General features: G+C 38.3%; 1 long non-coding RNA gene across 1 annotated transcript; it reads left to right on the top strand.

The window, feature by feature from the left end:
- Nucleotides 1–791: 791 nt before the first annotated feature.
- On the top strand, nt 792–21,979 carry LOC121109509. The gene is made up of 5 exons (XR_005849940.2): nt 792–845; nt 1,341–1,515; nt 2,983–3,121; nt 9,338–9,569; nt 10,205–21,979. It is a non-coding gene; the product is annotated as an uncharacterized LOC121109509 (long non-coding RNA).
- The last annotated feature ends 1,686 nt before the right edge of the window (nt 21,980–23,665 follow it).

Genomic DNA, 23,665 nt, shown 5'->3' with positions numbered 1-23,665 from the left:
ATGTAACATGCAGATAACATACAAACAACAAATTGAGCACCATACAGGGATAACTAGATGAAAACATGGTACTATTTCTGATTATTTTTTTGCTCCTTACTCCTTTCAGATTCATGAATTGATTTTGCCTTAATTTTATGCATCTTTGAATGGAGGCTGAGGCATATTTACAGAAAAAAATCACGAAGAACTTTACCTTTACATAATTTTTCATTTTAGTTCTCTCACCATTATCATAAAGTATGTTAGCAGCAAAGTAACAAAGGCTAAGGGTCCCCAGGCTCATGAACTGGCTTTTCTGGGAGAGCAAGTGATCACTTCCCATAGTTTCTTTCAAAAATGCACCCAGTCTTACTGCTCTGACAGTTAATAATCTTTTCTCATTTTCAGCCCAAAATTATTCAGGCCAGATGATAGCAACTTTTTACTGTATCAGTTCTATCATTTCCCTAATGAGCTCTTCTCCCTCCTAGTGTTTATCCTCAGATGTAGACAAAAAAGGAGTCATCACCCTCACAGAATTATTTCTCAGTGTAAAAGAATGAAGATCTTAGTCTCAGCTCATACAATGTGCTCATTTCCTTATCTTCCTGTCAGTCCTACTTTGCTTGTGCTTTAGTTCATCTTTGCAGAACTTTGTCAATCAGCAGATGTGTTCTGTATGATGTGTGATGGAATCAGAGTCACAGAGTGGTGTGAATTGGAAGGGTCCTTCCATGTTCCATAGGCAGGGTTGCCACCCACCAGATCAGTCTGCCCACGGTCCCATCCAACCTGACACTGAACTCCAGCGATGGGGCATCTACAGCTTGTCTGGGCAGCCCGTTCCTATGCCTCACCATGCTGTGAGTGAAAAATTTCCCCCCTAACATCTAACCTGTATCTCCCCTTTTAGTTTAAAACCAATCCCACTTGTCCTATCACTACAAGACTATAAAAACTGTTGGTCTCCCTCCTGATTATAAGCTCCTTTTGGGTACTGGAAGGCCACAATGAGATCTCCCTGGAGCTTTCTCTTCTCCCACCTGAACAAGCCCAGCTCCCTCAGCCTATCTTTGTAGAAGAGCCTCATTGCCTTCTCTGATAGCCATAATTCCCTGTCTTTCTTGGAAACCCTTCTCTGATACATCCAGTGATCTCATTTGTTCATCATCTGTCACCCCTCACATGTTATTAGTCCCAGCCTGCTGGTTTGCTTGCAAGTCAGGATGGCATTTAATGGTGGGAGCAACTACTTCAATGAGGGGACAGAAAACAGCAATATACTCTTATATGTGATTGTCAAGGCTCAGCACAGACTCTGGCAGAATTGAAAGTGATCAGTGTGTATACTTCTTTAGGACAACTCAGACCAAGACATGCCTGGAAAGCTGAGCAAAAGAGAAAGAACAAGAAAATGCCTCTTCCCTTCCTGAGGCAACTCAGGTGGGCTTGGCTGGTAGCAGGATCCCAACGCCTGGTCCCTGGTCAGGCATCTGGATGTGCTGTGTGCCTGCACCTCAGGGCTGCTCTCAGGTACAGTGTGCTGAGTGCCAGGCTGAGGTCTCTAATTGGAGTCATGAAGAAGAAAAAGAAAAGAGTCCAGGAACCAGCTCAGAATGTTTTTCTTTGTGGAAATACATCATTTATGTCCATTGCATGTGGCAGGGAGGGGGGAAAAGCTATCATGGGACTGACATAAAGTGACACAGAGCAATAAATAAAAGCCATGTTGATGTACTGAGAAACTATTCTCCCAACTCCCAGTTAAGGACAATGAATTTTTATTTTGCTTGCTGTAGCTCTTTTTATTTCTTCCCATCACACACTTTTTAGCAATATTTGCAAAAACTTTGAAGCAATATTGCTACAAATACATATTTAAGATTTGATTACTCATTCTCATCCACTATCATGTGCCAGACATGCAGCCTACTCTAACAGATTACTCTTCTTAAAGTTGTTACGGGAAGGTTAAATAAAATGTTACTTTTATGACACTGAATATCTTTATGATGTTTTAGCTAAATCATAGGCTGTTTGATGATGCCACAGATGTTCCAGGTATTAAAATCAAACTGACAAAATGTCATCGGTCCTTCACTCTTGCCACCATGTCTCTGATCTTTAAACACCTATCATTTGTTGTACTGTACCTTAGGAGCCTGTCCCTGCCACACCTCCTGATGTACATTTAAGGACACAAGGAAAAGTAAGCATATTCAGCCCACTCCAATAGTCAGATCAAAGTCTGAACTGAAGCCACCGTAAATCTTGATTTTCCAAGTTCCTGTCCACTGTGATTATTAACCAACACCTTTCAGTCTAGCCGTCTTATCTGATTTATTCCACTTTTGAAGTCTTGGGAGAAGTATATACATAAAACATACTGTCTGTAGAAAAATTATTAAAAATAGAAGATGTGGCTTCTAAGGTAGCATGAGAAGAGTGACTTCTGTTGCAATCTTTATGTGGGAAAAGGAACACTCAGAAAAAGCGAATTAAAGAAGTTCAGAATCTTGGTTTTGCATTGTTGAGCTCAGTCTTTAAAATACAACTAGAGCTGGACAGAGATGCTGAAATGGGTATTTTGACATGCTCTTGGTGAAATTTTTTATTTAAATTAAAGGAAAAAGCAGACTGAAATGTTTGCATATCTTTGTGCTTCTTGCTACCTGTTCTCGTTCTTTCTGTTAAAAACATAGATTAATATTTGGCTGACGCATGCAAACTGAAAATGGAATTTCATTTGAAGGTAAGAAATTACAGTGCAGCCACTTTAAGAAGCTTTGGGCCTCAACAAGTTTTGCAGAGTAATTCAAGTATGAAGAAAACCAACTTATTTTAAACATTTTCAAATCTTGATTTTTTTAGTATTGTAATCTATTTTTCAACACACTTGAAATGTTTCAAGAGATGAAAGCATCTCATTTTTAAATCATTCACATCCATATGCCATTCACATCCATATGCCATCTTTTTTTTTTTTTTTTTTTTCCCCAGACTGAAAAGAATGCCTGGGCTGAAGCTGGCCAGTTGCTCAGAAAGCCATGTTAGGAAGGTACCAGTAAAAAAGAAAGATTTCAAAATGATTTGCCATACGCTATTTTGAAACAATGAGAACAGCAGCAGAATTATCTATGTAAGTATAGGCTCTAAAGGCACCTGCACTTCAAACCCCTTTCCCTTGACTTACTGGTGTGAAGTAGTCCCAGTATGGTTTAAAAACATGTCCAAGTGACTTATTTGCTGGTCTTACCACTCAAATATTTGCAATCGATGCATGGTGCATACTTCTCTTAGGCAAATGATGTAGAAACATACTTCAAATAAATAGCTGAAAAATGTCACTTAGAGAAACACTTTCTACCTGCAGCATGGAAGTTACACCCACATCTCTCATTAATGTTAATGCCAGTTGTGCAGCTTACTCTTCACACAGTACCCGTAAGTCTGCTTTCAAGACTCCAAAAAAGAAAATGATGCTTTACTTTTATAGGACTCTTGCCAAATTTAGAGCACTGAAGTAGAGCAAGGGCAATCATATTTCATGTTTCAGAGTGGAAGAAAATGGCCTGGAGATGAGATTTTTTCCCCTAAGGTATTGCACTTTCTGCTACAACATTATGGGTTTCTTTCTCTGACGTGCTAAGTACTGGAGTGCTGGGCACCACAAAAGCCACAACAGGGAGCTGACAAAAGGGAAATCCACATCTTCTGAATTTGTGAAGGCTCTTGTTCTGTTGGTTAGCATGGAGAAATAACCCATAAAATCTTTCACTAGCTATGACCGACAGTTCTAAGTCACCCAGCACCTGCCTCATTTATGGCCTTGCTTGTGCAAGTTTGGCTAAGTCAGGCTTTCGAGTCTCTGTTGAAGCTTCATGTATGTTTATTATCAGTTCATACATTTAACCAAATGCAAATTACATCAGGTAGACAAAGTAAAGTTCCCTTACATTTGCTTATGTCTAAATGTCAGTATGTAACTGATACTTTCTTACTTGACAGTTCTCTCAGGATCATTCCTTGTTTTCAGATAGATAGTTTCTCTCCAAAGACAGCAAGAATGATTGGACACAGTCTGACAGTCCCGAATTTGCAAATACTCGTGTATCTCTCACAGTATCATTTCTTGTTGTTATGCAAACTTGCTTGAAAAAAAATGATTTTTTGTTTTATATTGATACACTATCAAAATAGGTATTACAGTTAAAAAAAACTTATCAGAATACTGCGTAAAACATATGTCCTTTTCCATTGCATTTATGCTCCATTAAACTCCATTGACTGCATGAGAAAGTTGTCATCAAAAGTGAAGTGTCATCTGAACTTCACAGCATCTGGCTCAGAGTCTTACTTTGTTCTTGCTGGAAATGTGGGGACAATGTGCCAGCCCCACCGCACAGGGGAAGTACGCTGTGTCTGCCCTACAGACCAGGCAGCTGTGGGAAAGGCAACATCTCCAACTGCTAGAAAGTATTAAAAGTGTCAGTAGTTGGGCTGTCTGGTGCTGGAAGTGATAGCTTCTTATCGCCTAGTACTTCTTTTGTGAGCACCCTATCTTGGAGCTCAAGTCAGTGGCCTTCTCTGACTTTTCCAGGATGTGTTATGATCGGTGTGCTTATAAGAATTGTCTAAGTGTTAAATTTGTATAGCCATTTTGCTTGATATACAGACTTCTTGCATGAAATAAATACAACTAGCAGTTATAGAGCAGTCTATAATGATTTGGTTTTCTCTTTACAATTTTCAGTTGGAATATTTTTTCCTTTGATTTTTCTATAGTAATCCATGTTTAAAATAGCTAAAGTTTTGGAACATCAATGCAAAGCTCCACGGTTTATGGGAGAGAACTTCTGGCTTTCCTGGTTTTATTTGTATTGATTCCCCATGGAATTTAATGCCCAGAAATCTTGTGAGCTAATGTAAGATCTCACAGTTTTCCCGAACAAATTAAAAAAAAAAAACAAGCAACAAAAAACATAAAGGGAGGAAAATGCCATCTTCATTCAACTTTGAAGTGTGACCAATGGCTTTTTCAGAAGAGGCAAATAAGCGCCTCTTGCAATAGTGCAACAAAGATGCATACTCATAGTTTCCATTGGAATAACAAAAGGGAGATGAGGTGAAGCAGGAATCCTTTGTTACTAGCAAGAAAATTTTCTCAATTTTCAGCAACTCACACTGCATTATTAACTCACAAAGATTTAGCAAAGCTGCAGCTATAACAGCTAGTACTTTGTATTTAGAGCCTTTCATGCAAAACCATCAAAACTGTTCAGAAAGGCAGGCTTTGTTACTTCCAGAGCACAGATGAGGAAACCGAGGCACATGAATTATGTGGCCTAATCTTGAGTGCAATGTAAACTCTACCATAAACTGAAGAATCTTAGTTTTCCTGTCTACTTAGCTTATCTATGTGGCGTAACTGTATTTACATGCTGATACTACTGCTACTGAATGTCTAATGTATTATATAATGAATGGGAAATTATCTGTTGAATTATAAACAGTGGATACAATAATAAATGATAGTTAATTATGTGTAATAGATTTGATCATTTATTGCTACAGGATGTCAGTAATAAAAACCATTATAAAAAGCTAATCAACTTCATAGTCTCACAAAACAAAACATACTAGCTATCTGTTACCTTTCTTTTAAGTTTTGTTAATAATGTTCTATTGTTATCTTAATGTAGAACACAACCTAACCCACAAACCATTCTTTTCAATTTAAAAAATGTCATGTATTTCATGTAAGTACATGAGTATTGAATAATACTGAAGAGTGTAAATTTCAGTTATTTCTCACAATAAAACAATGAAATAAGGAGAAGGAGAAGGAAGTAGGGAGAAAAGCATCAATAATCATCAATAAGTGAATAAAGCCAAGCTGATACACTGGTGGGCAGCAAAGAACCTCTAAGCCACTCTCCCATTCCCAAACCTTGGAAAGACAGTGGGATAAAATATAATGAAAACAAACAAACAAACAAACAAACAAAACCCTCATGAGTTGAAGTAAGGACAGGGGGATGTCTCACCAGTTACCATCATGGGCTTAACAAACTCAATGTGAGAAAGATTAGTATAATTTATTGCATACTGATAGAGCAGTGAGAACTAAAAGCAATCTGAAAATACCTTCCCCTCACCCACACTCTTCTGCCTCCTCCCCTCAAGCAGTACAGGGAAATGTGGGTTGAAATCAGTCCATAATGCCTTGTCTCTGCCTCTCCTTCATGGTCACTCTCTTCTCCTCTGCTACAGCCACCCACAGGATGCTGTCCTTCCTGAACTGATTTCTTTAGGTCTCACTGTTTTGCAAACAGAACATCAGATATAATTATATACAGCTAATGTAACTAAAGAAATAATGTGAATTTAACCAAAGAGTTGCCATTTTATGCTAAACATCTCCATTTGACCATAAACATTTGAAAATGAATTGTATGGAATATCTATGAATGAGACAGCAGCTAACATTGTAGATCTGTCCTATATTGGCTTCAGTCATCTGATTAAGTAGCTTTTCACTTTAGAGTGTTTAAGTGAAAAATGTATTGGTTACAAAATTTGGACAGTTTTCCCATTTATGATAGAAATCCTATTAAAATTAATCAGTCTTTCCGTTTAAAATAGCCTGATAAAAATTTAAATCATGAAAATGCTATGCTACGTTTAAACTATCGTTCAGTTAGCTTATTAATGAGATCAAAAGTTACCACTTTTTTTGTGACACTTGATCATTTGAAAGCATGTCAAGAACTTAAATCAAAGACCTTTCAAATACATTTTTATGGAAATAGTCATATTGGAGCCAAAATGAATACCTTTTCTCCAAAACCACTGCATTTATCCAGAAAATAAAATACTGAATGGAACAGGAACTAATTCTTCATCCCAAAGCTGTAAGTGCTCAGCGCAATGAATATATGGCCTAAAAGTTATACACAGTTTAACATGGGCACATCTGGTGCACAATTCCTAATCAGATCTGGTTTTGTAAAGAGTTTCAACTATTCTTTCTCTTACATACTGCCTTTACTATGACTATCACAATACTCATGCACAGTGGCCATCATTACAGGGATATTAGGTTGTCTCACTATTTATGAGGAGCAATCAGAGGGGACTAATAAAAATCTTCCTAATCAAGTGGTGATAATAACTTTATACCTCATTGTCAAATACCCTCGTTCTGTTATCAGTCTTCTATTTTGTCAGTTCTCTGTGAAAGTCTCACCTTATTCACAATTTAAAATGCATTCAGTGCTATGGAAAAAATTTCTACTTCACTTTGAAAAGTTCTTTATTGATTGATTAAGCAGCAATTTAAATGTGCCGCTTAAATGTGTCACTTAAGTTAAATGCGTAGAGGTGCCAGACTCAAACTCAGATGAATACTGGTGTTATACTGGTGCAAACGCCTTTTAATAAAAGTCCCAAACAGATGTTAACCTTCTTGGGAGGAATCATCGGTTTGAAGGTTCAACTGTCAGTGAAGTACCAGTTTGAGAACAGTGAATATTGCTGCATCTGATATTGGTTATTCTATTGGACTGCTGGGTCGGGAGTGGATTTCCTGGCAGCCAGGGTCCTCTTGGCTTGAGTAACCCCAATCCAAGTGTATCTTTGTGAGAGAAGTTGGTTCTTCGCATCCCTTTGGTCATGGTAGGAGCACAGACCACCATACCTGGGTGTTCAGGAGCATGGGATGTTTCTCCTGTCCACTTCCACTATCGGGAGGACCCACAAGGAAGGCTGCAGGGGATGAGCATCCTGGTGGGAGTCCCTCCATAGACTAGGAGAACCTGTCATTGGGCTCCTGGGGTAAAAAGAAAGTGGCTTAAAGAAAAAGCCTGGTCCAGTTTTCAATCCACTGATAAATCTTTACCATTTTCCATCATAACTATGAATTGAAGCATTATTCATTGTCTGCAGGGCAGCCTGGGATCCTTCGAAGTAGTGCAAAATACCATTTCTGAGAAGGATGTCAGAGTGCTTGAATTAACACATCTGAAGAAATAGTTAGCATTTTAATTCAAACCCCACCAAACTACAAAATGCGACATCATTTTGATGAAAACTCACTAAAATCATATGTTCATCTTGGTTTCCCTCTGGAGCACCTTATGAAAAAAACAAACTTTGCAGCTGACTCCTAAAATGCAGGCACGTACCAAAGCCATCTTGTTCAGTACATTTGTTTATCTTGGGTTCGTTGTTTTGTTGCAGAAATATGCTAGACCCTTAATCCCAGTAGGAAACTGAAACTGTGAGAAAGACAAAGTCTGGCTGACCCCCTACAAGAATAAGCAGCAAATCCTGCTGAGAAACAGCAGTAGCAAAAACAGAGGGTATTACCAGAGAGTTTTGACTTGGAGGATGACAACTGTTTAAAAAATGCAGTGACTGAAGGAGTAATTCTTCTACACCCTCCCACTTTGTCTGTATTAAGCATGTAACAAATGGTGAATTGAAATCTATACTGGTAATAGTGTCAATGAGGGATCAGGATTATACATGATACTTCCTCAATTTGTTATGCCTCATTAGCATTGTGGCTTATTGCAGAGAACGACACAGTTCCCAGGCATTCCCTCATGGCCTGTCCTGATGGATAATGGAAATAAAGAAAGGAAAGGCACGGGTGACACAGTGCTCTCACAACATTTATCAGGGGCATAGTTAGTTGGGTTAGGTATGCTTTGCATTCTCCGTTAGAGTCACATATTGATCTGAATTAATAGTCGTGCACTCTTGGTACTTTTCCAAGGAGCAACCCTTTGGAAGGGACTGGTGCTAATGAATACCTATGTTTATTCTCTGAATAATTATTTACACTGCCAGGAGAAAAAGAACCAAATACGGTTCTATATATCAGACACTCAAACTCTCCCCAGTTTAAGCTCTTCTACCTGACCTGCTTTTACTGGAGGCAAAATTCTGCAAAATTAGATGGATGATTATCATATCTGATGGAAATTATCTTATCTGAACATAAACTTTAGGAATATCTAAATGATTGTTCTAAAAAAAATTGTTATTTTTTTTTCTTTTTCAGTTCACAGTTAAAAGTGTTTTCATTTGTGTTACACATCTTTGTCTTATCCTGGCACGTGAGCTAAATAACAGCCACTGTATGAAAATATAAAAATCATTTAGGAAGCCTTGATTTCAAACAAAATGAAGAGGCTAGTAAGAAGTGAGGGATAGAAGCCTTTAATCAGGCAGAATGACGCTGAAAACTAACTTGATGTATGTTCACACTGTTAATTAGGACCAAGCTTCTGTCCAAATGAGAACTAAAATTTTCTGACCACCTAAACCTCTCTGCTTTCCTTCCCAGGAACCATCTCTGCTTGGAAAGCCACCAGGAGGAGGCCTGGCCTTCCCAGAAGTGCACCAACAGCAGCAAAGAGTCTCTTGCAACCACTTAGCTACCTCTTTCTGCTCCGCAGCTGGGATTAATGCCCAATTCTGTGAGCATTTTTCCTCTTCCTCCTGTTTGCTCCACTGCAAAGTCAGACAGCTTAGTATAAACTCCCTTCAAAGAAGCATTCCAGCTGCTGAATCAGCTGGTATGTAGAATTAAGTCTTCTCCTTTCCTATCTGCTTCCTCTCTGCTGACAAGCGTGCTTGATTGCCTCTTAATGCAATCCTAATTTCATCCTAGTTGCAGTATAGGTGCACTGAGACCTTCATTTGGGGTTGGGCCAACTGTGAAATTGTTGGTGGAAGTCTTAAGAACTGCTGAAAATAAGGTGTAGAACTGGATTTCACTTGATGTTGATTATTGCCAGTAGATGTACAGTTTTATGCTTCTGACTGGTAAAATGTTGCCTAAGGTGACTGTCATAAGCATGATAGTAAACTAAGACAGGATAAGGCAAGGTTTTGCGTTTGAGTTTAGCACTGTTAATGCCAACCCCAAATAGTAGAGAGATACTCTACTCTCTGCAAATGCACTTTCCCTCCTAGCTCACATTGTCATGTATACTATTTTAATTCCAAGTTAGCAAAGAGTTTTAGGAGAAATGAAATTTTATCTGCATTCTCAGGTTTTTTGGGAGAGCCATAATTTCAGTCTGATAAGTGTTAAAATGAGTCAGAGGGAAAGAAGACTTGGAAAAAAAAAGAGATTCATAATTAATGCTAGCTACCAATAGACATCTTGTGAGAGAAAGTGGTAAGCAGTTTTTGCCTTTATCTGTAGAGAAGACAAAGAGCAAGGCTGGTGTGAAGCCCATTCTGGAGCAGTGGAAACCAACAAAATTAAAACAAACAAACAAAAAAATATATGAGGAATCTGCACACAGGTGAGTCTATAGTACGATTGTATGATATATTGAAACCCCTTTTTTGTGTAATGTCTGGAATTTCACTTGCTATTTTTGTAGCAAACAAGAAGGTTGTGGTGTACGCAACTGATACAGGTGAGATCTTAGATATAGTTGTCAGCAAAATCACCTGTTCAGTAACTTTCATGAAAAAAGAAAATAAATGAGAGTGGGAGCTGCACGCTTCCTTCTGAATTATCCTTCACTTCAGTGAAACACAGGGTTGCTATTTAAGAATAATAGTAGTGAAGAAGGTTAGGCCCAGAAACTTATTTGAAGTCTTATGTGTATTCACTGTCCAGACGTATAAGAGAGGAGACGGACCTCAAGTAGATGCTCAGTCATGTCAGAGAATCTCTGTATTTTTTTGGGAATGTTTCATTTTGGTGATTTATATGGGTGAACCTTGAATTGTGAGAGAGGCTTGAGGGTAACAGCCAACCTTTCCATTGTGTATGAGTTTCACTGACACACAGAAAGCTTGAGGTACTTTCAGCAGTTCAGCTAATTACTCATGCAACAATTATAAACCTTTCAATGTCAACAGTACCTGCAACCCTGAATTTATATGAGGCTATTTTTATTTCTAGGGGAAGAGTATTTGCAGTATTCCCTTTAAGATGCCCTAAAGCAACGTTTGAATGTTTGCAATGTGGGGAACTTCAATTTCTTGGCACCAACCATATTCCATGAGTTAGACTGTCAGCAACCAGTCAGTGATTATATAATCTGACCTGCAAAGCCTTTTAAAAAAGGCATTTAAAACAAAATACCTAAGATCAGAAAATGTAGACACTGAAAAGCTTTTATGGTGCTAGAATAATCATTCAAATTCTGTTCTAAAAGTAGCAAGTATAGCTTTAAATGTATATCTATATATCTTCTTAACCTTTATACAGGCAGCAGGAGCACTGCAAGATAAATTTACATTTCATAGTGGGAAACAAACCATCCCACAAAGATACGATAAATCATCAGAGGAACAACGAGGTGCCATGACACATGCATATGTTTTTCTACAGTCACATGAAATGAAGATACGAGGCACAGAACCCAATCTCCATCTCAAAGATTTGTTAACCATAACCAAGCCTGTCTGCATAAAGAGCAGCCTTGCTGAAATTTCAAGTATAGACTTTTTTTTTTTTCCAACAGCAGTTCCCCAATTCTTTTTTTTTTATTAATGTGTCTTGGTCAATCCACTAACCTAGTTTTCAAATCACAAGGATTCTTAAGACTTTGTTATATAGGCACAAGGGCAACATAGACTTACTTCTAGTGATATTTTGATTACAAGGAGGAAAAAAGGCTGCAATTTTAGCAAAACAAGTTTTGTAATAAGATTATTCATTCTGGTTCAACATCACTGACTTTTGTGAACATAGACGAGAAAGAAGTTTGGACAAATCAGTTTGTAGAAACAAATGAAAAATTCACATAGAAATATTATTTTGATCAAGAAGTAATTTCCATGAAAGCAAACAAACAAATTCCATATAAAAACATGTTTATTTCCTCCTTTTTTTTCTTTTTTCTTTTTTTTTTTTTGTTTTTGTTTTAAGTTTATCTTTTTTTTTCCCCATAGAAAACCCAACCAATGCATTTTAGTTTGGCTTTGTTTGACCCAAATTAGGGTATGGGGGAGGGGTGTTGAAAACTGAGCCAGATTGTTTCAAATCAACTGGCTTGGCATAAAACTACATTTCCTACCAATGCTTTTGCTTTGCCAATCATAGCTTCAATTCCCCATCTCTTTTGGGCCAGCCTCCCTAGAAGACCATATATCCTATAAAGTAATAAATGGATTTCACTGACACATGGCTTGTCTACGAGATAATTAATTCTCAGTAAGCGAGGATATGAATTTACAGTGTACTAGCTATGCTGCACTGACTGTCCATATGGACATTCTAATTGCATTGTGGCTTACTCTATCTAAAGAACATTAAGGATATAACTACGCAGGCTCGTTACTAGGAAGAAAGCGAGGATAAGGGTTTACTACTCTCTATGGCACTAGCTGCTATGCTTGAATTGCCTTGGTGAGCACTCCTTTCTTGGAGTAATGTGACAGAGCCCTGAGTATCCAGGATGGACTTGCTGTAGACTAATTCTGTAAATTCAGAACCTGAGCTGGCCTCTTCAGGGAAATATTGATCCATATGATGCATCATACTCCAGATTATGAAGCGGCTTACTTGCTCTGCGCACTTTCAATTCCCTCCTGTGTGCCACCATATGGAAGAGAGACATGTATAGATTCATCCCTTCCCAAGATACAATTCAGTATGCATCCACTGATCAATCTCTTCAGTTTTTCAGAACATACTGCATGAGGGTCATGTTCAACACAATTGCCTTTTCCTTGCTGTGGTTTGATTCTTCCAAAATGCCTAACCAGTTTGAGCAAACTTCAGATGATAACTGTTCAGGTAATTCTAGCTGAAATGTACTAATCTACAATACTCCAGGCTTGGCATCTGTCCTGGTTTCCAGCCTTAATGGTGCAGGAAAGTGGCAAATGCTCATGAGTGCGGTTGGAGGCAAGAACTAATCAGGTTCCTATCTTTCTTCAGCATAAGCACAGCAGTAGAAGTTGAGACTCAGACCATTTGTAGTTGCTACTGAATTAATTCAGTTTTTCATGGCTGCTCTATCAACTGGAAGTCTCACAGAAGGATTCCTTGTGAAGCTGTCAAAAGTGCTGGTTTCTAACCAGGATTAAAATAGCCTGGAGCAGACTTCAAGGCCAATGAAGCCTGCAGATGCTAGAACTAGGGAGTTCAAAGATGGACTGTATAGTTGAGCTCTGTGGCCAGGCATGCATAGTGTCCACAGTTACCTCCAGGTCTCCTCCTCCTTTTTTTGTTTTCCTCTTCTCTTGCCACTCAAAGGACCATCAAGTTCAAAGCGTGCTTTGCCTGTAGGGGTATTACCCTTTGTTTTACTTATTGTTGCCTTTATTTTTTGTTTGCTTTATCTGATGGTGGCTCCTTTACTCCGCCTATAATTTTCACTATCGCACAATCTTAAAGACTTTTGACAGATTAGGCTGACAGTAGGTAACATATTCAGACCTTACTGGGGAAAGGCATGAGGATAGTGACAGACAACAGCTGAACGGAGTCACATATACAACAGTGATAAACCTAATATTCTTGGAAGATCAGAAAAAAAATGTTCCCAAGATTTTGTTCTTTGTTTCAGAAGTCTATGCTTATAACCTTTCTATTTTTATTTCTAGCCATACATTGAAATACATTTTCCATGTGAGGCAAAAGGGAAAATTTCATACTGAAATGTATTTATAGTGAGTAGCCAGCCTAAACACAGCATCAGACACACAAAAAAATACAAATTTGCAAGGTGCTTTAAATCTAAAATTAGATCTGAACTTTACACATCTCTCTAGATGTGTGTGTATATATATACCCGTGTATGTAAGTTCTATTGTCAAATTACGAATAACATAAAACACCATTTCCAAATTTTGGAACAGTAACCTGGTATTGCAAAATAAAAAAAAAAATTAAAACAACACCATCACCACCACCAAAGTAACCCTAGCGAATTCCTCGGCATCAATCCTTCTCACATTTAGACCACCTAAAGTGTGCAGCGCTACACTGGGGAGACTTGATCTGATGCAGTCATTTGATACAGCAAAGACATCCTGCCAAATCTAAAGTCTTATAATGTAAGTAAATCCTTTTACTTGAGATGGATTGTAATGTTATGATGTTTTATGGGAATAATCTACATAGTGAATATTGCACTCAGAAATAAGGGTTTGAAGCAAGAGATTCTCAGATAAATAGAAATATTCTTTTTCTTGCAAAATTTGGCTCTTCAGTTTGTCAGCCCGAGGAGTCTCTAGGAATTAATTCCTGATGCACTTGAAGAAATTTCTGTTCGTGATTCATTCATAGAGAAATAAACAGTAAAAACCTTTTTCCACATCAACTTGCAACTCCATTCATATTTATCAACCGGTTCTTAATCCATTTAATCCAGCCAGAGTGCCTGTGAAAAGGAGAGAGGTATGGTGTGAAATGTGACAGCCACCAGAGCAGCAGGAGGAATCTGTTATTTCATACCCGTCCTTCCATGTTGCAGTAGTTCTGTGGCTCCCAAGCGCGATGGGGTGGGCGCCTGCACAGAAGCAGTTCCCAGGGAGACGCTGAGGCTTTGCTACTGAGGCAATGCTGGGCACTGTGTCCTCAGGGGAAGGCATGGGGTGGAGAAGCAGAGGGCACAGTGGTTGGCGAGTGTCTAGAGGTAGGAAACATGTGCTTATATTCTTTATTTTTTAAACTGTTACTTTTCCTTTCTTTTACTTTGGAGGTCTAAGAGACTGGCTTTGTCCCTATTCCTCTACCATGACCATGAAACACCTGTGTGGATCGGTAGAAAGAATGGGTTTGGTGTGAGCAAAGGTCAGCTGTGGATTTTGGATTTTTCAGATGCGTGCTTCTGAAGCTCTCTATTAACACTGTGTTTGAATCAGTAGCTTCATCTCAAGCTGTAATACTTCTGCGCTCAGTTCGGTGCTTTGATGGCATTGCAAGCTACATTCCAGCCTCTTAACCATAATCTGTGTTTTCTTGGCACTGAATGTGTGAACAAATTTGGGATTTGCTGGGGTTCTTGGGGGAGATGAATTTCATCCTGTAGGAGAGGAAAAGCTCAATGTCATTAATAATGGAAAGTCATGTTAAATTTGGATGCTTGTAGTGGAATTTTAGATTACGTATCAAATTCTCCTGGCCAGGAGGTGGGGGGGGAGAGGGTGTGTGAAATACTTGTTCTCAACCATCCAGATTCTAATGGAGTTGATAAGTGCTTATCATAACATTACAGGTACGTTTAAAGGTAATGGCTGTGTACTTCTCACAGGTGTGTGTGGTGCAGAGAAAAACTCTTAGCCTTTTTTCACTTGATTTGCCAAATCCCCAGCCCTGCATCAGGGCTCCCAGCTCTGCCCAGCTGCCGGATGGTGCTCTGGGATTCATCCCCTGCACTGCCTGCTTCTCTTTTCTGTTCACTGGATCCCTTTGCTGTCCTATGACCTGTCTAATGCGGAGGAGAAGAAACGTGGTTGACTGCACAAAGAGGTTTCCCTCATCCATCAGTTCATCTTCCCCTCCAGCCCTCTGCCATAAAATTGGCCCGTGAAAAGGAACACTGGAAGAAAAAGGACAAAAGCTGGACTAAAGTAATCAAAGGAAGGGAAGAAGGAAGAGGTGATGGGAGCAGCCAGAGCTCAGCATGTAGGGTGAAGGGAGCTGCACCAAGCAGGAAAAGATGCTTTCTGTCTTTCACCTGATGACAATCCCTCCTGAAGTGCTGAGACTTGAAATTAAAACAGAGACTTCATTTCATGAGTGTGTGTGATGCCTAATGCTGGTTTTATAGAATTATGTGGAAACCTCATGCAAATTTGCCTTCAGGCTTTTCCATGTCCTAACCCAGACAGCTCTTTCCTCCTTTCAATGCTTAGCAACTTATATCGTTCTAAACTACAGAGACAGTGTATTAGTTTACCCAAATTCACTGTCATTTGATTGCATTTTGTTTTACTCACAAGTGAATGATGCAGAGGTGCCAGTGCAAGAAGTCTTCCATGCAAACCCCCGCTAGCAGCAAACAGATGGACAGATTCCAGGTTGTCTTAATTTTTTCAATTAGCTGTTCTAATACAATTCCTCACCAAGCATTTCTGATCTTCAAGGTGTTGCATTTACAAGAAAGCATTAGAGAAAGAGGAGGTATCTTTGCTTATCAGATTAAAGAAACTAATTATGTTGAGGATTTTTTAGTACTTAAAAAAACAAGAAGTGGGTGTTAGCTCTATGTCATGCTACAAAACATCAACGTGGTGACCCCATTTAATTATTTTCTTCATTCACTAAGCTCCTATATCGGCAAGACTTCTTGCATTTCACGGGGACAATGGGATACTCAAAGACAAAAGATGATGTTTAAAAAGAAAATAACTAATTAGATGTCAAAGCTTTATATTAAAAGTGCTCAGTGAGAAAAACACTGAGGGATTTTGCACAGATACAAAGGCAAACAGGAGGTTTATCCTATTAACTATGTGCTTCTAATCCATATATCCACTCAGAATCTAGCCATTTTATCCATCAGCCAGGCTGGTTTGCATTAAAGAGGGACAAAATCTGAATATGACGTGGGTATTTCTATGGCTTACTGTACCTTTTTTCATATGATGTCATTTTTTCTGCGTAAGTGGCTTTGCCAGGATGATTGCTGAAGTGAGAATTGGATACCAGGGTATCAGTCATTCTATATGTCTGCCACAAGTGCTCCTACTTCTTTAATGCTGCTGAACTTTTGTTCATAACGCACAAATGCACACAGTTTTCATTATAGTACTGAAGCATAAGTGGGGAGGACTAGAAAATAAGAAAGTACCAGTCAGCACCTTTTTAAGCATGCACAGTGTGTAATTGAAAATGTTGCAGGACCCAATTGTCAACCTAATATCATTTTAAGGCATAAAATCATGGAACTGTTTTCTTCAGTATTCAAGACGTGGTTATGACAGACACTTATATGCTGGCGAAGTCTCACATATGTTATCAGCAATTCTGCAGCATGGTTACAAGGAAAATTGTTTGCATATTAATTATTACATCAAAAGAAGAAAATAGTGTTCCCTGATCCAGAAGACACTTTGGAAGTCACCAAGGAAAGCTCCAAGTGGAGGAACAACATATAAGGTAAATAGTGTCTTTTTCAGGGAGGAAAAAGAAAAAGAAAAAAAAAAAAGGACTGAGGCCCTGCAAAGTGCTGGTTAAGTGTAATACACTTCATGCAGATTCAAAAGTGCAAAATGCTACTAGATAGAAGATGATGACAGATCTTTGCTCTTGTCAGCAGAGAGACAGTAACTGTATCAAGTCATTATCACCCAAGTTGTTACTGTGAAGTGTAAATAAAACAAAAATAGCGACACAGAAGATTGTGAGATTGTTGATCCAGATTCTGGATATTTGGAAACCAGCAACAGAAGACTCAGCTGCGAAGCACCTTCATCTTGAACTGGAAGCTGAATTTAGAGGAGTGCTATGTTTTATCATGAAAAGAGAAATCATCCTGTATCCAGACAGCTTGTGATAAACCCGACAGCAATAATCTAGCACTAAAGACGGTCTAAAGCAGCCAATTCAAAAGAAAAATACCTTCAAGTGGTTTCGAGTAGAACAGCTTTACAGATGAGAGATGACATCAAAGTAGAAACTGTGAAAGAGTTGTTGTCTTCTTGATGATGAGAATTCAATCACGATTCACTAATTATACCTATTTCAGTCGCAGTCTTTCCTGCACAGCGTTAGCAGAAGAAAGATTTAAGACCATCAACCACAATACTTCACTCACTTGAAGTTCCAGTGCCAAGATTTAGTTTATGTAGTCACCTGCTGAAAGAAATCCATTCACCAAAGCACATTTTGCTGCTATTTAGCATTCAGTCTTTAAGAGGCAATGTGGAGCTTATTTGACTCTGATGCAGCAGATTTCAAATTAAAGAGGCTGATGCAGGCCTTTTTATCTATAAGCTAGAATCAGCCTCAGAGAGAGAGCTGGTACTGTCACCATACGTTGTCTGCCGTGTGTATAGTGTACTGGCTTGTGACTGTGCTGACAGACTTGAGGAGACAGTATGCAGAAAAGATGCATCTCTGTTTTCAGCCTCCATTCACTAGGTTACAGCAAGAAAGACCCCTAGCTAGTGCTTTGAAGAGCAGCAGTGTGCAATTACTGTTTCTCCTGGTGAAGAACATGGAGTCAGGTGAAGTATTGAAAGCATTGCCGTGCTTGCAGAGCCTGGTTTGGATACTTCCTCACTCATGTACCCAAACAGCCCCTCAGCACTTTGAAACTACCTTGATATGCTGTTTGTGCATGTGGACTTTTACATATGTTTGCAAATCCACCATGTAAAAATTAGTCTTTTAATTATTTGCTATTTATTTATTCGTCCCTATCATAAATTGAAGAAATGAAGAAATAAATGAAGAATTCTTGGTTAAGACTGGTTCTCTAACACTTCTTGGGGAAAAAAATAGTATACAAGATCATCAAGGAAGCAGTGAATAACAACACTTGAATTCAAAGACATAAATGCATTTACTATCAAATCAAAGGCAGTCAGTAGGTATTACCATGGAGAGACATAACACAATAATGTAATTCAACTCAAGCAAATTTCAAATACATAGACTTAATAGGGACTGAGAAGTTGTTATAAGTGTCTTTGCTGTTCTTAAGGATACCTGGATATGCTCAGTGTGTTAGTTGAACAGATTCTGTCTATTTGTTAGCTAGCCATCTACCTTGCAAAATACTTCAGATAGGTTGTAGATAGCTACTGAAAAATCACCAAGAAGCAAGCATACACTCATTTCAAGGAGAAACTGTATTAATTATTAACTTGTCTTCATAGAAAGGTTGTGACCATTTGTCCCAACAGAAGTTTTGATAGTTTCAGACATCAGTGGATAGAAAGGTGTCACTATGATCTCAGGAGAGGTGTGTATCATCTGAACTGACAGGAATTCATCTTGAAACTTGACTGTTGCTCAAAGCAGAGAATTAGAGATCAGACAAGTTCTGTCATGCCCATGTAGATCCTGTTCCCTGAGAGCTTGCAACATGGAAAAACTATGCGAAAAAAAGAAAAAAAAAAAAATCATGGCAACTTTAGGTACAGAGGAGAAACAATGCATACCCTGCTGAAACCATCCTCCAGCCATCTGTCTGTGTTTCTGTGAATTGAATGGTTAAAAAGATATTTTCAGGACTTGTGGAACATGTCCTGTGATTAGTCCTCCCTGGTGATGCACTTTTTATGATAACCTTGAAAATACCACAAAAGATCTGAGAGAAACAGCAGAAGGGCTAGTGCAGGATTTGATTTTGAAGGCATAAAGCTGGGCACAGTACCCAACAATGGAGAAAACATTTGAGTTCTTCGTTGAGGATTGGTGGCTGGAGGAAAGCAAAGGAAAGTTGCGCAACAAATGTTCTCCATTCCCTCTGAGATCTGTTCTCTACACTCTCAGTGTTTCAGCTGGTGAGGACAAATCAAACATCATTTCTCAAGACAAATTTCTTTGTACTCCTACTTCAACAGATAACCTTATCTTGTCTGATATATGGAACGTGGGTGTGAACTAGTCCCTAGTCCCTTTACTTCACTCAGTAAAGCGCAATACAGCACTGTAATAAGTATGCAGAAAAAAAGAGTGCACAAAGTCCTCAAAGTACTTTTAGTGATGGGAAACCTGAGAGACTTAAATCACACTCAGAGAGTATAGTTATTAACAGATCTGAGCCTGGAAAATCACACGGTAACCAGATTTCTTCCAGCAATTAAAAAATTCATATGCTGTCTGTCTCTAAAAGTGCAACAAGCAATTTTAGTGAATTTAGTTACCAACATTTCAGTGCCAGCTAGGGTTGTGCATTTTCCAGCCAGCTTCCCCACGTATAGACTATCTTTTCCAAAAGGCACTGTGTGCAAACTCTCAAGCAGGAATTTGGAGATAATATCCTCACTGGAGCACTGGCCAGGCAACTGATGCCAAAGGCAATCTGAATCATCCAAAGCTGTCCTGAAGCCTGGGGAATGAAACTCCACCTGGCCCATGCCACACCAAAGCATGTATAAGTAGTGAGAATGACCTCACAGGCATGGGCTGTGTCAAAAGCAAACGTGTACCAAAGAAGATTGGAGAAGATTTCTACAAAGGTTCTAATGAGGATTTAAATGAGGAAGATCAACTTTTTGTTGTACGGTACAGATTTCACTCTTAATGAAAGGAAAAGACTCTCCTCCTTATTCATTATTTTTTTTTCCCGTGGTTTTATTAAAAATATTCTCAATAATAGATAGGTGAACTCTCACTATGCAAAATAAATTACAAATACACATGTAATTGCTGGACAGTCATTAAGAACAAAATTACAGCTACTAAGCTACCAGCCATTGAAGATTACAATATCTAAATAAAAGTAGATGTGTATAGATACCTTCAAATAGTATTAAAATTTGCCACCTTACATGGCAACAGGAACATGGCAACAACAAGACTCCTAGCTCTGTTCACAGGCTTATTTAGCAGGGATTTCTTAAAGGCAACTGCATGTACAAAGTATTTTAAAAACATTGATATTCCTATTTCTTTCACAAAAAAATGTTTGTTTTTTTTTCTTGCAATGTTGCAATATTTAAGGGAGAGAAGTAAAATACCTCAGGAAAGTTTAAATTAAAAGGTATGTCATTTCTTGAAACCTGGAGGGATTTCAAAATACATCTTCAACGTGCATCAAAATGAAATGAAGTTATTTTAAATTGAAAATACATACATATTTGTAAGAGGCTGCCGTAGATCCTACCAGCAACATATCTGACGACAATACTCAGAGCCTGAATTTTGGTGTCCTGTATCCCTAGAAAACACCCCAATAACCAGTACAGTGGCTGCTGTCAAAGGGATTTGGATTTTTTTACCCCCTTCCTCTCCCACTCCTCCTTTTCCTGTATCTTGGACCAAGGAAACCTTCATATGGGATGCTTTGTTAAAACTTAAGTGGTTTCATTTCCACACACACTCCCTCATAATAAAATTCTTCCATGACTCATATAATGGTAGTCAAGGCTTGGACAGTGCCCAGAGCCAGGTGTCTGAGCTATGCTTTGAAAATCTGGCCCAGTATTTTCAGTACAAGAAAGGTTTGGCTGTGGTTTCATTCACTGCTCATTCAAAACCAACAATACTTTAACTAATGGTATTCTGGAGTCCCCAGCTTCTCAGTGAACTTATCACAGACCACTAAATAAATTACAGGTGATTCCTCCTGGAATAACAAATTAAAATATTCCATAAAATCAACAAATATAGTGAAAAACCATTTTCACATTCTGATGCAGAATCTGAATCCACAATTTTAAATTTTCCCAAAATTGATTTGTGATTTGCTTCTAGCCACTCTGAAGTTTGCCAGATTTGAACTGATAGTCTAGTGATAAGAAAAATATTTGTTCCTTTTAGAGCATCCCTGAATTAGGTTGAGCACTAACAGTGATCTCTTATAAAAATTGGAATGGAAATGTAAGATTTCTGTTATATCCCAAAGTAGACAGAGGTTTGACAACTCCTATTTGAGGACAATGCTACCAATTTCAGAGGCAACAATGCCTGTGAAAAGAGTGTAGGAACGGAAGATTCTGCATTCTTGTCTAACCTGAAGTAATACTACTACGGATAAATTTTAATACCACTGGAAATTTGGCTCAAAAGCAATAAAAGAAATGCTCAGAAAACTAAAGATTTGTCACTGGAGATGGTCTACAGGCAAAATTATTCTAAACAGTTGAATACTAATAGATTACCATCATTTTTACCATGTGTGTACAAATACAAAAATGAACCTTTAAAGTCATATTTAGTCTACTTCAAGAATGTATTTTATTTTTGCTGAACAATTCCTTGAGCTACTGGAAAGTGCATCAACTTTGAATTTCTTCTTAAATGTTACTGTACCTGAAACCAGAATAATTAGAACTTTCTAAGTTTTATTTCACGATTCTTTCAAAATAAACAGTAACACAGTCTAATGTATCATCAATGAAAAAGCGTCTCATTAAGAAAAACAGCTGTTGAATACTACGTTCTTTTAATTACTTTCTACAGCAGGTGGTGAAATCATTGTCTTCTCTAACACTATGTACTATGAACTAAAAATAGCAAGGGTGTAGCTTAATATGATATAAATGTAAACACTTCTGATGTTCTGGATTTTATTTTTATTTAAGAATTGTGAGAATAGGAAACAATAGAGGCAGAGCAGGAAGCTGAGTGTGATAGTAACACAGCCAAGATACTTTGCTTCATGCATCATATGTATGCACATAATTATCCTACATTATAAATTTTGTAACAGTGTTTATTACAATTTTTTACTATAAGATCAAGAAATGAAAGGGATATGAGTATGACCTCAAATTAGATTCCCTTGATGTGATTCCATATTAAGGTTCCAGACCTGCAAATATTACATCCAGAGTAACTTTACTTCCCTTCAGAAACTTTAAAGTCAGCACAACGACTTTCATGCCTACAGTCACATTTGGGTCCAAACCTGAAACATGCCTCACTTGAAATCCCTGATGCTTTCTGTGTTTTGAAAGCAGAACCTGGTCTTTTTGTTAAAAAAATAATTATTCGTAAGGACAAAGGAGGTATCAGGCAGATTCAATTCTCGGTGCTTCAACAGTAGATTTGGTGCAACAATCCATTGTGAAAGAAGTAAAATTATAGAGTAAGCAGATACAAGTATTTCTAAATATATAAAAATATATTATTTATCAAGTTCATGAAGGGTACATTCCAACCTTGGTCCACTGAAATCAGTTACAAAGTTCATATTTTGAAAATGCAGTATATTACTGAATCACAACAGAAGAATTACAGTGACAGAGGTGTCCAAAGTCATCAAAGCTCTTCAAAAAATATTGAGGAAAACTCATCAACTTAAGCATGCAGACCTAAGCCTCATTGTTTATGAAGGACAGCTGTGAAATTCTCTATTAGATACCAATGCAAAGTAAAGTTGTAATAATTACATTAAAATTAATCATTACTTACAACTGCAAACTTCATTCAAAAGCCATCATAAGAGAAAGTCAAACATGAAAAAGCAAGGAGAGGCCAGAATTAAGGCCATCTATGTAACCTCAGTTTAGCCCCCATAATGACTATACCATATAATGCAATCTGCAATTATGTGATAATATATTATTTTGTGTAGGATCATTGCCTCATTCGGTTCACAGCGAGGATTAAGTATGTGAGAAAACCAAAAGGAATAGGATAAGAGAGTTTTCATAGCTGGGGCCTGCTTCAGCTGAACTTAATGACAAAACTTTTCAAGACTTCACCCCAGAAATGTTCTTAAGCAGGAATGTTAATTTTATTATGGCAGCATGACTAGCAATCAGTTGGAACAAAACAAAGATACTGGGGGGGGGGGGGAACCCAGCCTATTATCCTTCCTGCTCCCGCTGCTTTCCTGTCTCCTCTGCTGGAGCAATTTGCCTCCTCAATTAAAACAAGCCACACAGACAGCCGATTTGACACTGGGCCCAACTGAGGAGGCAGAAACTCTGGAGGAAGTACAGGGAGATGTGGCCAGGGGCCAGGGGTGGGTGGTGACCTTCAAGCGTGGCTCTGCTGCCAAGCCACCGACTCCTCTCCCATTTGCAGGCGGCATATGGCCTCCCTCCCCATCAGCCACTCGTTTTCTGA

The sequence above is a fragment of the Gallus gallus genome, chromosome 1, assembly GCF_016699485.2.
Source record: "Gallus gallus isolate bGalGal1 chromosome 1, bGalGal1.mat.broiler.GRCg7b, whole genome shotgun sequence".
Classification (NCBI taxonomy): Eukaryota; Metazoa; Chordata; class Aves; order Galliformes; family Phasianidae; genus Gallus; species Gallus gallus.
The sequence above is the reverse complement of the archived record's forward strand: the minus strand, read 5'-3'. Positions and strand labels throughout refer to the sequence as shown.